General features: G+C 39.3%; 1 long non-coding RNA gene across 1 annotated transcript; it reads right to left on the bottom strand.

The window, feature by feature from the left end:
- Positions 1-4887: 4887 nt before the first annotated feature.
- On the bottom strand, positions 4888-10270 carry LOC141929868 (uncharacterized). The gene is made up of 5 exons (XR_012625125.1): positions 10222-10270; positions 9898-10001; positions 8968-8999; positions 5440-5540; positions 4888-5161 (listed from the first exon to the last, which is right to left on the bottom strand). It is a non-coding gene; the product is annotated as an uncharacterized LOC141929868 (long non-coding RNA).
- Between the last annotated feature and the right edge of the window lie 7132 nt (positions 10271-17402).

The following is a 17402-nucleotide window of genomic DNA, read 5'->3' as shown; positions in this document are numbered from 1 at the left end:
AATAAACTCCAAAAAAAAGCAGAGAGAAAAAGAAAAAAAAAGAAAAAAGAAAATTTAAAGTACAGCTTGCTACTATTTGAGTGAGCAAAAGCGGCAAATGGAAGCTTCTGTCAAAGGCTAGAACCAATACAGGTAAAAGGGGGCAGGACTACATGGTCTGGAGTGGAAAAAGGAACAAATAAGATGAGAGAAGTGTGGGGGACATGCAGCAAGTCACCGATACAGCTGTCCCAGGAGCTGTAGCCTAAAGGATTATCAACTGAAAATCAGCTATACAATACAAACAGTTCCTTTATCATGGATTCCCACAACTCAAAGAAACAGGTCACTACCCATCTGAACAACGCTTGTGAATCCTGGGAGTGCTCAGTTAGCACAGCAGGTCAGGTAGCTCAGCCTGGGGGACAAGTAAAAGATGCACTAATCACAGAAAACTCCCAGATAAAGAGGGTGAGATCACAGCTACAGAAAACTTTGGTTTTTTAAATGGGAGAGCAAGACAGTTTCTATACTCACTCGAAAAGTTCTTCCCCTATCTCCTCTGCTCTCTGAACTACCTGGGATGTGGTTTTCCACAAGGCAAGGATCTTGCTGACCACTCTGGTAAGACACTTTGCAGTCACCTAGGTATTGTCAGTTGCCTCTGAGTACAAATCAATGCACCCATCACTGCCCCAGAGGAGGGGAACTGTGGGAGCCTGTGAGAAAAGAGAAGGATTTTTTTACACTTAATCTCACCAGTAGGATCTTACTCTGAAGTAAAATACTCCACAACAAAAACTATCAAAGCTTTACTTATGTGGAACTTCTTATGTATCACCATAGGCCTGAGAAAGACCAAAGCTTGTAAAAGAAAACTGTTACAACAGCTTGATAACAAGGTTAATTACATGCTCCACTCCTTCAGAAAGCAATGGCCCTACCATATGATACCCCACCATATTTTCTACTTCCTAAACAAATCATATCTCAAGTTGTTTGTGGTAAGGGTTCTGGAATTCAACAATAAGCCTTTTTTCAATCCCTAAGCAAAGTTTTAAGGGATGGAATTTTTCTACAGTGGAATATAAAGCTATTTAAACTCCATTAATAAACTTAACTAATAAACTTGTAAGGCTGCCTTGCAGAGAACTTTGTGATTTTGAAATCGTGCCAAGGATCACAACACACTGTCTGCATATAGCATTTACTCAATGAAGGGAGAAGGCTGGAAGAATCACAGAATGGTTTGGGTTGGAAGCGACCTTAAAAGACCATCTAGTTCTAACCCCCTGCCATGGGCAGGGACACCTTCCACTAGACCAGGTTGCTCAAAGCTCCGTCCAACCTGGCCTTGAACACTGCCAGGGAGGGGGCAGCCACAGCTTCTCTGGGAAACCTGTTCCAGTGTCTCACCACCCTCACAGTAAAGAATTTCTTCCTTATATCTCACCTAAATCTACCCTATTTTGAAACCTTTATCCCTCGTCCTATCACTACACCCCCTGATAAAGAGCCCCTCCTCACCTTTCCTGTAGGACCCCTTTAAGTACTGGTAGGCCACTATAAGGTCTCCCTGGAGCCTTCTCCAGGCTGAACAACCCCAACTTTCTCAGCCTGTCCTCACAGGGGAGGAGCTCCAGGCCCCTGATCATCTTCATGGCCTTCTCTGGACCTGCTCGAGCAAGTCCATGTCTTTCTTATGCTGGGGGCCCCAGAGCTGGACACAGCACTGCAGGTGGGGTCTCACCAGGGTGGAGTAGAGGGGGAGAATCCCCTCCCTTGACCTGCTGGTCACACTTCTCTTGATGCAGCCCAGGACACGGCTGGCTTTCTGGGCTGTGAGCGCACATGGCTGGCTCAGTCAGTTTTCCATCCACCACTACTCCCAAGTTCTTCTCCATAGAGCTGCTCCCAATCCACTCATCGTCCAGCCTGTATTTGTGCTTGGGATTACCCCAAACCAGGTGCAGAACTTGGCCTTGTTGAACTTCATGAGGTTTGCACAGGCCCACCTCTCAGGTCTGTCCAGGTCCCTCTGGATGCCATCCCTTCCCTCCAGCATGTTGACTGCACCACACAGCTTGGTGTCATCAGCAAACATGCTGAGGGTGCCCTCAATCCCATTGTCCATCCAAAGATGTTAAATAATACTGGTCCCAATATGCTGTAACTCCATCGTAGAAGGACACCAATTTTTCAGGCACATTTTGCCCTTAGTGAAGCCATGTTGGCCACCACCAATCACCTCCATATTTCCCACGTGCCCTAGCACAGTTTCCAGGACAACCTGTTCTATGATCTTGCCAGGCACAGAGGTGAGACTGACTGGCCTGGGTCTTCCTTTTTTCCCCTTTTTAAAAATGGGGGTATGTTTCCTCTTTTCCAGTCACTGGGAACTTCATCAGACTGCCACAACTTCTCAAATATGATGGACAGTGGCTTAGCCACTTCATCTGCCAGTTCTCTCAGGACTCTCACATCCATCTCATCAGGTCCCATGGACTTGTGCACCTTCAGGTTCTTTAGATGGTCTCGAACCTGATCTTCTCCTAAGGTGGATCTTCTCCTAAGGTGGGCAGTTCTTCATTCTCCCAGCCCCTGTCTTTGGATTCTGGGAACTGGACAGTTTAACTAATGTGCTTGCCAGTGAAAAGCAAGGCAAAAAAGTTGTTGAGTACCTCAGCTTTCTCAGTGTCAGTTGTAGCCCGGTCTCCCATTTCTCTCATGGGGGCTGAGGGGGTGGGGGGGCAGGTGGGCAGTATACAGTTTCTTTTTCCTTTGTTGTCCTACATACCTGAAGAAACCATTCTTGTTATTTTTCACATCACTAGACAGGTTCAGCTCCAGCCGTGCCTTGGCTCTCCTGATCCCCTCCCCACACCCTGACATTTTCTCTTCAGTTCTTCATTTTATTTTCGACTTGCTTTAACCTACAGCTGTGTCATCTTGTTTTCCAGGAAACATCTTGTATGTATCAGAGTCTCAAAACCCACACACTTTTTGTTTTCTTCTGTTTTATAGCAATCAGCTGTCTCAGGAAAGACAGGCAGCAATTTTGCTTTTTTCCAGTTTATTTCCTATTCAACATATCCCTTGGGATATGAATCAGCAAAGGACCGCTGACTTCAATATCAGAGTTTACAGTAGACAAGGATCTGGCATACAGATGGAGCTTTCATTTCAACCTCTCCAGTAATCTCTTTCTTTAGAAGATAAAAGAAAAGCTATTGTACTTTAGACTGCCTGGCACTGGCAATGACCAGCTATTGTAAGACTGACTCTACTGGCCACACTACTTCAAGGTACCAGAGAGATCTTTTGCTTCATTTCCAGTGAAAGAGAGATTTAGTAGAAAAGTCCATCCCTTCTGAACACAGTAAATGAAAAAGGTGAAAAAAGCAGGATGAGATGCAGCCATAATGTGGATGAGCTAGTAATACTACTGTAAGCAACTTAATGCTGAAACAGAGATCACATAGTTAACGTTTCTGGTGAATCTATCTCTGCTCCCATCACAAGGAGCTCTACACAGTGTGGACTACAGCACACCAAGTAACAGGGCAACTGTACTGTTGGGGGTTTTTTTAGAGAAAATGTAGTGCTTTTAATTTTAAAAAATGCATTCCTTCCAGTTTGCTGGCAGAAACATGACAGTCTGTGAGATGACAAGTAATACAAATTCTTCTACTTTTGGATTATGGAGATGCAAAATAAGGAAATTTCTTATAATGAGGCAAAAAAAGCAGTAAGTCAAACTATGTAGTCCACTGCTTATAACAGATTTTCCTAATTGAGAAAAGAATCCTATCATGACACAGATTCCAGGCCCCAGATTTTAAGCTGTCCTTCTTCATAACTCTTCTTTTATTCTCTACATACTCAATCCATCAAAACTACTGCTGTCATCACTGTCAACTTAAATTTGGAAATTTACATGCCATGGGCAAAGCTACCACTAAATTTACAAGCCTGAAGGCTGGTCATGAGAAAAACTAGCTAATCCACTTGAAAAATTTAAGAATGCAGAGAGAAAGGACTAAATGACAGCAAATATACACTATCTCTGATTAAAACATCCTTCGTGTGACCACACATTCACATAGGTGCACTTCTGCAAGTCTAGTTTTTTCATACTTGATTGACACCACCCTGTTTTTTCATGAGGCTGGGCAGATCTCAGATGAAAACAGCTTTCAAGGTAGACACACAAACAAGTACGTATACTTAAGGAAGCACATTTAAGCAATTTTTTGTGCTCTTTTTCTGCGGAGTTGTTTAGCAATGAAAAATAGGTCACAGCAAATGAGGTGAGTCTGCTCAGGATTCTGCTAAGTAGTTTAATATTTTACTTAAGGGACACTATAGTTGCCCAACACTGTTCAGGATATGCATCAGAATCTTTAACCCCAGAGAATACCTTTAAATGCATAATATTTTTTATTATTTCTTTTTTTAATCAATGGACAAGATGAAGACATATCAACCCAGCACCTGGAAGTGATAAATCACACAAATTTTAAGCTGGACAGAAATTGTCTGTTTACACATAAGCACAAATGTGAACAGGCTAAACAAAGTAAAAATTTTGTGATTTACTAACTTCTACATCTGCCTCAAAGGGCAGCTTTTGCCCAGGTACATGTGCCACGTATAGTGCAAATGCACGTGAAGACAAGGCCTGTCAGTCTGCCACAACTGCTTTGTTTTAGACAGCTCAACCTTAACGTGAACTTAAAACTATCAGCAAGAGCATCAGTTTATTAGTCAGAGTTGCAACATTAAGCTCGCCTAATAAACTCCATGTAGTGTAACTCCTACTGTAGTTTCATCTCATTTCATAAACCCTGTTCATGGAATAAATAAAATCGAGGATAAATTAAAGGATAATGGAAAAACTATCTTCCTTTTTTCCTGTAAATCACAAGATACTGGTCTGTCAAAGGTGGAGAAGCAGACCTATAACCCATTCACTAAATGCCAATTTCCTACAAAACAATAAAAGTACTGATACAGATTTGAACTGGCAACACTACAGTGAGCTACAAAGTTTTCTAAAATAAATCTGACACCAGATAACCAAAAAAAAAAAAAAAATCTTTGCTGTAAGGCAAGCTTCTCACCTGAAAGGGTGATGTTTAGTTTCATCAGCCTGACACATCGCCATTTACACTCCATTGTCCTAAAAGACAAATAAAGGCTCATCTGCCATCATTTACATTCCAAAGGCATGTCAGCTCTATCACTATCTATAGCAGGCTAAATTATTATTGCAGCGCAGTTTCTATTTTATTGTGCCTTTTGTTGAACAACTGATTTCAGGTATCAAAACCATCGCGTTTTGCTACTCTCTCCTGTACCTGGGGAGTAGGGGGCCCACTGGTCAGTGTATGGGACTGGCACTACTGAATGTCTGCCCTTCCCGATAGATCATTCAAACCATACCTACTTGCAGAATACCTGATAAAAGTTTCTGGACCACGATGGTCCTGTGGCACATTCATGGGATGACAGTACACAAGTGATGCCTTAATTCTGTACGGATGAGAAATCTTCACTCCCTAGGAAAATCATATTTCACACATCAGCAAGGTGAAAATTCTTTATAAAAACACATTTTAAAAACTGACTTTTTAAACTTCTTACAAATATCACTGGCTCAGTTTTCAACCCTGCAGTGACATCTCATGGCTTCATGGTAGTTCCAGCAGCAACCACATGTTGTCAAAAAACAATGACAGAAGTGGGAAACAAATATATATGTAGAAAACTGGGCAGCTGCCATTACTTGGTAACACCAAACTCATTGATCCTCCCAAATAAAGCCAATACAAAATACTGCCTGATACAAGGGACTTACATTTGTTTGCGCACAGGGTTACATCACATGTCAAGAATAATAGTTTTAAATAAAAAGAAAGAATGGATGGGGTGAATGAAAGTATAAGAAACTAGGCAGGGCTTAGTGAAGTTAAGGAGCAGAGCCAGAAGAACAATATTAGCTACTGGAAAAACTTTCCCACCTTTTCTAACACAGGCAAGCTACCATGCCAACAGTCTGATGCCTTAGGTGGCCACCTGATTCAAGTAGAAGAAAAAAGACAGTCTCATAGTTTCAGAGGATTGAAGCCATCACATGAATATCATTACAGGGAGCTTTATATCTGCATTGCAGAAGCCAGCAAGAGATGAATTACTGCTCTGTATTAATAAAGTTAATGCATTCTTACAAAACAACTTATTAAAATGCTCAGTCAAAACTAAGTCCTAGGACTAAACCCATTCCAGTCTAACAAATCACTGCATCTGTATACCCTTTTCAGTATTAAATGCAAGTTCAGTCTTCATTCCTTATTAAAGCACAGTATCGTTTTCTGGGTCAGAAGAAAACTACTATATAATTGATTTTCTTATGATGAATAGCAAAGCTTTTAACTAGGTCTCTTGGGAGCCTGGTTTCTTCTTGCATACGTTGCTGGAAATGTTAATGTACTTCACAGATAGAAGCAAACTGGGCGGGGGGAGAAGCAACAGGCAGGCTTATCTTGTTGTTAAGGCTAGGTTTTGAGCGCAGTACAATTTTTGTGTGATCATTTGTGACAGGATCAAACTCAGGCTTATGGTGAAAACTCAACTGCCCTTATCTGCACACTACCATGCAACCCCTGCATCATTACATTCTCTCTCCAGCAAATTAAATCTTCATCATATCTTTAGGGTCTTGATCTGAATGCATGTGCACCATCTAGAAGAACATACATTGAGCTAATAAGCTATATTTCCATTTGATTAATTTTGTGTCCTACTACAGATATTGAAAAGTCTGAGTATTTCAAAACAGGAAATGTTAAAAGTAAAACCTCTACAGCTTTAACAGTGAAAAAAGTATTCTAAAACTTAAGGCTATACATTCTACACGATCTCTAAACTTTAGCTTTTGACAGAGGTAATTACTGAAGTCAAACCTCATCGTGGCAATTTTTGGTATTTACTGACAATAGCAGGGACTTCAACCAGAGGACACAAAAAAAAATATCCTTAAAGACATCCCCATCTTTTACGGAAATATGTTTTCCTCCTCTGGCAATCAGTAGTTTTCATACAAAAGAAAGGAAATTAGAACATCTGGCAAGATGACCTTTGCAACGTTCCTAAGAATGAAGGGTTTACTGAGTTCTTTTATATAAACTGGAACGCTTCCCACTTGATTGGTACATAAAGATGAAATGAGACAAGATCAAGTTAATAAAACATTCACAACTGCACAACCTTACTACTCTCTTGATATTCCTTTAGTGTTTGACAACCCATATCACCCTCACCTAAACGTTAATTTTGCTAGTTTTTTTACTTCTGTTCTTGTGACATTGTTTTTTATATTTAGATTTATTGAAGAGCCTAAATTTATCGCAGGGTGTCATATGAGAGAGAAAGAAGCAGCAGTGTTTGCATAGTTGCCTCTGGACAACTCTGACCTTTCAAGCCCATGTGTTCTTTTTTCTGCTCTTTTCTCCCACGTGATCAAATCCCCATGTCTCCAGTGGAGTAAAGTAGCAGTGACTTCACAAACCAGCAATAACTCAGCCAATTCATCCAAGCACAGAGCAGGGTAAAAGGGTTAAATGAAAGGTATGGAAAGACTTCTGAGTGCAAAATGTCTATTCAGTCTAGTGCAAAAAAGGCAACTGAGTAAAGATATGAGATGTTTATAAAGCCATGAGTGGCTTGGAGACAACGTCTCTTCAACAAAAGGACAGGATATCAAAGGAAGCTAGATGCTGACAGTTCACAGCAAGTAAAATGGAGGCTCACATATTAGGCGGTTAAGTTGTGGAATGCTTTGCAGCAGGATGTTATGAATGCTAAGACTTCAGATAAGCACAAAGGAAGAGTTGATAAATTGAAATTAAAGTATATCAGAGGTCATTAAATCTAAAGATGCCACATTTTAGCTCTAGGAGTCCCTGATCCTGAATATTACTACATTTCTGCTGTGTTCTTGTACTCTCCTTTATAACGCTGCATTTGTTTGTCAGAGACAGGATAGCAGCTTAGAGAGGCATTTGGTCATATCAGCTATTGCCATTCACACTTTTATGGCTAGTTATACAAATGCTAAAATTGCCATAAAAAGGTAAGCAAGCCATCCAGCCCTGTGGATCAAGTACAGCCCTGTTGTAGCATTTTATTGCTTCTGAAAAGCAAAAGATTATGCCTGTTAAAGAATAACACTATTTTTTACCAGATGGCACTCATACTTGCCTAAGAACAAGAGCTCTTCTAGCAGCACGTCCCTCACACTGACTTCCAGGAGCAGTGGGGGAATAATTTGAAAAATTTTTGCTAAACTAAGGATCTGATAAATTTATCATCATACAGAATAAAAGGATTCCTTTTAGAACTCAGGTTAAAGATCATCGCAGAGAGCCCAAAGTTAAGCTCTAAACAGTACAGTCCACTTTAAAAAAAACCACATGTACAAGTCACTTGTAAAACAGAGCAGAAAGACAATTTCCTGCAAAGAACACTGGGGATTGTCCTAAACAGTTATAACTTCCAGACTGCTCCAGTTCCAGCTCTAAACTGCTCCTTTGTCTGTTTCTAGGCAGCAAAACAGGCAAAGAAGTGTTCATCTACCAATATTGCTGGAGGTCCCAGTTCTGGTTTCCAGATCGTGTTCAGTGCCAACTTCCTTGCCTGCAGTACTTAAAAAATAAACAAAGTGCAGGAATTGTCTTAGTTCTGAGGGTCATTTTCATATCATACTTCACTCAGTCTTCTGAGGTAGATGGTATTTCATTGAAAACCAAATATCCTATTGGCTTTACACTTTAAAATAAAGAATGCATAAGTAAAAATGCAATAAAATGAGACAGTCACATGCAAAGCCACCACCAGGTGGAAAGGTTATAGGATATGACAGCCACATTGGAAGTAACATTTCCAGGTAACATTTTTCTGTCCTTAATTCCTTCTGACTGTACTCACCCATTTTATTTTGGTAGTTCAGAGTAGACATCCTGTAATGAGAAGAATGATAAAGTCCACTACATACTATATTCTACTCAGTGTTATTTTATCACACAGTTAAATACTGCACAATGGTCCCACAGGACTAAAGGGAGACTCTGGTTACGTACAGAAGGAAAAAATAATAGCTGGCTTTTCATTTGAAAAACTGACCAGATTTTTTTGGCATGCTTGTTTTATTAATAGCTGGAGAGTTATGGTTAGGTTAAGGGATTCAAACCTAGTGTACATATAATATCTTTTGTTCCAGCTGTACACTTATGTACATGATCAGCTTAATCCTAGTGAAATTTTCAAGGACAAAGTAAATGTTTAGAATATGCAACTGAATGAAATCCACCATTACAGTGGTACTGTCCCCAGGACTTCAGTGTCATCATTTTTTCTGCTGCATTCCTCTGCAGTGCAAATGGCATTACTTTAGCACATGTTGTGAGATCTGCCTGCTGCCTGTCTACTTACCTGCTTACAACAGTGTGTCTGGCCTTCTGCAAAAACACAAACTCCAACAAATCATGTCACTTGCTGCTCCTTAAAAATGGAAGCTATCTATAGTAAACCACAGCTTGACTGAGCACAAGCGTATTTATGCACATGGGGAAAGGTGAAGATGCAGGCTTGGTATTTACTCCAAACGCTATCAAGTTAGTTCTCTGCACTGATTCACGAGGACAGTGAACTTTCTCAGTAGAGTGACAATTACTAAGACGGGTCAAAATGGTCTCGGAGCAACTCCTAGGCATCCTCCGATTACAGTCATTCTGAGCAGTTTTTCCTCATTCCCTCATATACACTTCCTCATTCCTCAATATACACATTTGTTCTTTCATCTAGATCATGTTCTTTCCATCTAGATTTTATAGCATGAGGACATGAAAATGTTTTTACCAGAAAGGTATCTCCAAAATTAATTAAGTCCAATGTCATTAGCACAGTAATGATGTTCATTCCTGAAGGAAAAAGATCCTCAATCGTCCAATGTCTTGCTCACCCTGGAAGACAGCAATGAATAGTATGGGTATTTTATGAAATCCTGCAAGAATTTATTTACTGAAGAATCATCCTTTTAATTAAAGCAAAAATTTGTTTCTTAGAGTAAGCATATCAAACAAAAGAATCAGGATGTTTACAAGGCAATGTTTATGGATCAACTTTATCATCAGTATTGGCAGGAGGATAAACTACCCTGTCTTCCATCAAACACCAGCTTACTTGTGATCCAGAGACCATCACTGTGATCCCAAGGATTTCCCAAGAAAATCAGTCTCCCCACAGTCCACTGAGCTGTCCTTTTTAATGAAATCCAAATTTTGTGAATTTTCTTCAAACCTTCCACATTGTTAGTGAAAGTTGAAATTTAACCCATTGTGATATATGTAATCTATTAGAAGCATTAAACATGCTATCAAATCAGAGAGAGTGATCAGAGCTTGATTACAATGTGAGATTAGTCTCTTCCTAAAGGGATACAATACCAGTCTTGCAACTGGATGTATATAAAACAAACCAATGAATTCCACCTGCCCAGATTCAGCTACAAGATTAGGAAGCACCTTTTCCAGGTTCTGGAGCCTCTTTTAGAAAGTGTATGCAGTCTCTCTGAAACAACCATCAATACTCACGCTTCTATGGACAATTACAGATGCAGTTCAGAAATTGATGTTTGATAGAATTTCTTTGTACCACAGTTTACAGGAAGCAGGCACTAAAAAAAACAATCTACTTCAGACATTATAGTACATCATACTGCACCCTGAACTTCTACCTAGATAATATGACATCTGGGATGTGATATCCTACAGGAAAGCCAAGCTTCTCCAAACGACTTGGAATTGAAAGTGAGTTCAGTTCAGATGAACCTAGCATGTTATATAAGATGTAAGCTTCAGAGGAAGGAAAAAAAACCAAAGACAGTCAAGAGAGACCAATCATGCATCTGAAGGAGACACTCTCAATTAAGTGTATGATATGCAAACAAAATTACTGTTTGGGAAGGTCAAGTGTAAACTTGACCAGCAGTTGCTCAAGCACATTACACTCTCAAAGACAGTATGCACAAAGTAGTTTTTCCTTCTCACTGCTCTCACACTATTTAGTATTGCAGGCTGAAAGCATTTACATGGTACTTGTCACAGTGCAACAGATACTCATCGAGTTCACACCATAGCTTTGCTGGTTAAAACACATTCTTACATGAACATCCCTCCAACAGCAAGAGCCAACACTTTTAATACCCCGACCTCATAAGACCAGCAGCCACAGCACCATACCGCCTAACATGAGGGACAAAGCACAGGAGGTATCGGTGGTTCTAACTTACGTCCCCTTGATCATCAACATGTTTCAACTGGGTCTTCAACAAGGTCCCCCCTGTGGGATTCAGCAACATCAGTTTAGGCAGCAGGGACTTGTTCCTTCTGCAGCTGTGGATTTAGTTTTGCCCATAACCTTCACTTCAGGGTACACCCGTTGCAAACAGTACAGGGTAACCCTGGAATGGGAACCTGAACTCCACGTAACCGCTCTACGGGTCTTGTTACCCTCCAACAGGTCTTCCATCGTGCCTTACATATGTAATATCAAATATCAACTAATCCAGTCCAACCGACTGCCTTAGGTTTACTGAGCTGCCTGCTTACAAACCTGAGGAAAAAAATAAAACCTTACTTGTAATAACCTAACTCTTGCCTGCCTTCATGCTAATCCTTTTATGAGTGTACTGAGTATAAAAGAACAAGGTTTTGGTAGTGGTAGTGCGGCTGCAGGGGTGGCCTCTATGAGAAGAGGTATGGGTCTACCCCATGTCAGACACAGCTGGCTCGGCAATGGACTCACTGCAGGCCAAAGCTGAACCAGTCAAAGTTTGTTGCACCTCTATGAAAACAGTTTTAAGAAAGGGTAGAAAAAGCCAAGGCTGAGAGGACCAACACAGGGTACCAAAGAAGCAACAAGGTCAGAGTAGGAGGTGCTCCGTGCTGGAGCAGGTACACCTTCAAGGGGACTGCAGTCAGTGGAGGACCCACACCAGAGCATAGCACAAGTAAGCACAAAGGAGCAGTAGAAGAAGAGAAACAAGGAGCAGCAAAGAGAAACCGCTACATACTGACCTCTAACTCCTGTGTCACCCATCACCCCACCAAATGTACTAAGTGTAACTTGCGTCAGTAACAAAGGGGGAAGAGAGGTGTCTGGAGTGAAGTTAAGCCTGGAAAAGGGGGAAGAAAAGTGTTTTCCCAAAGTGTTTAAAAGTTTATCTTTGTTTTCCAATGTCCAAATCAGTAATTAAACATTTACGTTAATGGGCAATAAATTAAACTCCCCAACTGGAGTCTGTTTTGCCAACAGCATCTGGTGAATTATTTTCTTGTCTTTATTTTGACCCATAAGTTTTCTCACTCCTGTTCTTCCTGTTTTCTTTGTTCCTCTCCCAGGCGTGTCCTACTGTGGGGGTGAAAGTGCGCGAGCTTGGCTGCTAGCTGAAGCCAACCCATCACAATGAGAAATGTGTATAAAGCTTTAAATTTATAATTCCTTGAGATCACAAATCTTACAGGATAACAAGCTGCTTCAGTAAAGGACTTGCTTGATTAAATTTAAGTCTCTTGCAAATAACATTATTCATGCTAATTAAAAACCCTCAGCAGAAATGAGAAAATAAATAGCGCCAAAAGAACACCTTAAAAAGCTCCCCCTACCACCCAGCGCATAGTCTGAATTATTTATTATTTTTCTTCAAAATTAAAAAAAACAGCCCATATAAACCCTTAAGGTGTTGCTTCTGGTAAAAATTTGCTATCCTGTAATGAATACTGCTTTCTTTACAGAAATGTTTTTCAACAGATGAGAGATACATTTGAACATCTATTTTAGAACCTTTTTGTCCTTGAAACTGAGAAAATTAACTGGGGCTATGATCATTATTTTGATTACTTCTGGCAATTTTGAGGAGTAATATGGATATTAACAGCAAGAAACTATCAGTGCTCAGGTGTTAAGTGTGCTTCAGCGTGCTTCCTTAGTGTATAACACAGCACACAGGAAGGAAAGAAGGCTGCTAAGTGACAACCTAGCTTTTATGAAGACACTGCTGCATATACATATCTATTGCAATTCATTTACTGAATGGAGAAAACTAGCATTGAAAAGTAGACAGTGATTGTGATAAAAGTTAGGGGAGATAGCTCATGGCAAGAAACTGAACTAAATTACAAAAAACATACTGACCAGCATGCTAGATACCTTTGGTGCACAACAGAGTAACTCTTCTGGTCTCACGTCAGCATAAATAAGTGAAAGACAACACAGGAACTACATTTCACCTTTATATTGTACTAACTCTATTGTTACCACACCCGCCATGTCACACTTAAGAGAGAAAATAGCATTTAACAATTTATTTTGGCACTAATGATTCCAGATAGACTTTTGATTATCAAACAGAGTTACATTAGCCTCTCTCACCAGTCCCTAAAAAGGAAAAACTTGTCCCTGACAAAGTCATTCAGCAGACTCAAAATTTCACCTCAGTTCAATACACTCATGAAGTGTTAACACATCACAGCTCACTTGAACAAAACTTGTATTCCTCTCCCTATTGCAATCCATAATATTTTTATATTAGCTTCCTTTAGAAAGCACAACAAAGGTTCTGGCTCTGCTTGGTCAATAGTCTGTGCTGCTTCTTAAAATGTTACCAAATTTCATGCAAACCAAACCCAAATTTTGTAGACTCCTAAACCCACATAAATTCATCTTTGAAATCTAAGTAGAGGGGAGACCACTGAAATAGTTTCAGGACTTAACATTTTCTACAATTCTCTGATGATTAAATTCAGAGTCATCAATCCAAGAAGATTCTGAGTAAATTGAAAAATGCCACCCTGCCATAACTCACTGCAGAAGTTTTTCTTACTTTTTATACAAGATTACATCAGACTGTGATGTATGTGATTAATTTTATATATATATGCATAAGTAGCACGCGGAGATCTCTTAGTTAATGCAATAGTTCATGGTGTCATTGGTGCCTTTCATTAAAACTTTATATGAAATAAATTTGAGTATTAAGCTTCTTTTCCCAGTCAACACAGCCAGAAGAAAGAATGTGGAGATGCAATTCCCAGAAGAAGTGTGCTTACTAACTACAAAGGTGAAGAATATTATTGCTATCAACATACATTTCTCACTTTTATTCTCTCTTTCCATAGTTAGGATCACAGTTCCTATCATAGCAACCATTTGCCTCCAAACAGGTGCCACAAATTACAGCCACTGAGAGCCAGTGTTTTAACTGTGTAAGGAGGAACTCTTTGCTTCTAGAAAATCACATTACTTTTTGTAAGAAACTAATCTAATAAATTTTGGAGGACTTCAATAATATCTGCTGAAACAGTGCTACTCAATAAAAAAAAAATTATCTACAGAATTACAGTAACATGATTTTATATTTCCTACTTCTATTTCTCTAGTCTTCAGGGAGCAGCAGGACCCAAAACTTGTGGCCAGTCTGGATTGACTGCAAAAAACAAATCTAAATCTCTGTGACCAATTCAAGAAAACTTCAAAACCAAAATGAACCAAAGCTACTTCAGCCACACTTGTAACTAAACCAGAGCCAGAGTAAAAACATATCTGTTCAATTTCTGTTCTTTTAACCACACAAAAAATTCCAGCTTCAATCTAACAGTAGATGGACATCTAGTGGTATAATATAATTTACTTTTTTTTTCAAGTAGCTTCATAGATTCAAAGCCCTATCAACAGAAGTGCTTTCTAGCATATTAATAATTACAATATCACATACACACTTAAAGGCTTTATCTTAAGCTGTGCTTTACCTGCCTTCTTAATTTCACAAAAATACCATCAGTAGAAATCAGGGTTCAGCGTTCATATTCAGAATCCTTCAATCAAGGAAAATTTCATTTTGGAGTGAAAAGAGAGTTTAACATAATCAATAGGTGAAGGTTCAGCCCTGAAAACACAATACTTGGGAACTCTATGTAACAATAAATTGGTGATATTTACCATAAAAATAGGTCAAGATCAGATAGCTTGTCTAAGAAAACATTTTATGCATTAGAGAATATACACAAACTCCAATCATCTGTTAAAACAGACTTGCTCTGGAACAGCCCAACCAAAGCAAGCCCACAAATATAGATATAAGGAGTTGCTCCTACATAGCTGATAAAAATATAAGTAACATTTCTCTAAATTATTGCAGAATCCATTTAACAATTATTCAACAACTTACTGATGAAACAGGTATTTTCAACGATGTTCTGAACAAACAGCAGTTACTGTTTAGTGAGCTATTTTACCCTCCTTAACTTCTTGTCACTTTGGTGCATGTCTCTAAGTCCAAGGTCTGCTCAGGTCTTTAAAATATTAACCATCACATGACTAAAATAATTCTACCTGGTGCTTACTGTACTGAATCAAACTGGATAACACAAACCTACAATCTTTTAATGTAGAATAACGAGATTATTCAACATACTTGACTAAAATAATGTAAATGACACAAAAGGGGAGGGGTCCAATACAGTGATTAATTTTATTATTTATTTTATAGTAGTGACAACTTCTATCATAGTCTTGCTGTATTTGGAACTGTAAAAACAGAAGGAAACTACCTATAGTCCGACTAGACATAAAACAGTACCACCCACTGAAGCAATGAGGTAACACTGTCCTGGCTATCCAAGAGGGCCAGCATACGAACAGCATTTCATGTAGAAGGTTTTGAAAGCACCTTGTGAAAGAAGAGCATAAGAGAGTAAGAATTTGGAAGGCAGTTAAATACATGGGGACTTAAAGGTTCCCACACAGTGTCTTTCTTTAATAAGATGACAGAGGAAAACTTAATCATCAATATATGGGATGCCAGTTCTTGAAATGGCAATGAAGAAGGTCTCTATGGAACCTGAACACAGCATATCCAACTTCTGTTTCCAAAGTGGTCAACTACTGTAAAAACTAAGAAGTTATCTGGAAATGGCAGGAAATAATAAGGTGAAGAGGTATGCCAGCAATACAAATACTTTGGGTTGTGAAAGCCTACTACAGAAAGTTGCACAAGGATCTCATATCACTGTGTATATAATAAACAGCCTGTGAAATTAAATACTGTTAAATCACAGGGGAGAAAACACCACATTAATACATAACGGCAGATGCTAAACTATCCTTTCTCAGGAAAGGTGAGTCATTGTGGAGAGTTCTCAAAACTTCAGTCAATGCTCAGCAGTGGTTACAAAAGCGAACAGAGCCTTATGAGTCATTATGAAAAAAAGAACAAAACAGTACACCAGGATACAAAATTAATGATACAACCCTAATAGTGTGCACCATTCTGGTCACCCCATCTCAAAGAAAACATAGGGGAGATTGAGAAGAGCCTCAAGGATAAATCAAAGGTATTGAGAGGATTCTGTTCAAACAAGAATGTATGAAGAAAAGAAATAACTGAAGAAAGAGATGTCAAAGAACACAAACTTACAGGCAACCTAAAAGATGTGAGAGATGCGATTATAACTTCTTATAAGCAAGGGAGAAGGGACAAAAAATTTAACTGAGCAACAAGAGGGTTTTGGGTTTGGTTTTTTTTAAGGGAATGTTATCGCATATAACATATATAGAGCACATTCCCACAAAATGTTTTGGATGTCAAAATCAAGATGTGCTAAAGCAACAATTAGACTAATTCACTGAAAACAAGCCCAGCAAGAGGTAATGGAAGCAATGATGTGCGTTCAACCCACAGGCTGCAGGAAGCAGAGACAAAATTCTACTCTGAATTTGCCCTGTTCCTGTACTCTCTCCATAAGCAGCAACTACAGAGAAATACAGGCCTAGGATGGCCCATGTTCTGACTCTGTATTGCCATGATAGAGTCAAAGTAACCATGGAGGAATTCATACACAGAAACCTGATAGCAATACATGTGGAAGACCAAATTATATCAGAGTTTTGGGGCTTTGTTTTTTAATGCCCAGGAGCATTAAAAGCTGTGGCTGTAGTCAAATGAAAATAGGTAAGGCAATACGAAAAACTTGGGTAAGAACCATCACCAACACAAAATGTCTACCCCTACAGCTTCTGTTTGGAAAACTGAGGAGAGGAAGAGGCAGAGAAGCAAGAATCAAAATCAGAAGGCAGGAACAGGAGCTGGAGACAGCAAGTTATAGCATTATGGGAGACAAAAGGAAAAATGGGATGAAAACATCTCAAGGAGGAAGGACAAATAAGAATGAGCTGATTCTGTCTAATTAATAGCAAAGAAGCATGAAAGAGAAACAAAGACCTGAATTTCTTCATCTGATACTACCTCTGCAAAAAGGCAAGAGCTGGAGGGAGTAAGATAAAGACAATATATACAGCTATGATCT

Source organism: Strix aluco, chromosome 1 (genome assembly GCF_031877795.1).
Source record: "Strix aluco isolate bStrAlu1 chromosome 1, bStrAlu1.hap1, whole genome shotgun sequence".
NCBI classification, from domain to species: Eukaryota; Metazoa; Chordata; class Aves; order Strigiformes; family Strigidae; genus Strix; species Strix aluco.
The sequence above is the reverse complement of the archived record's forward strand: the minus strand, read 5'-3'. Positions and strand labels throughout refer to the sequence as shown.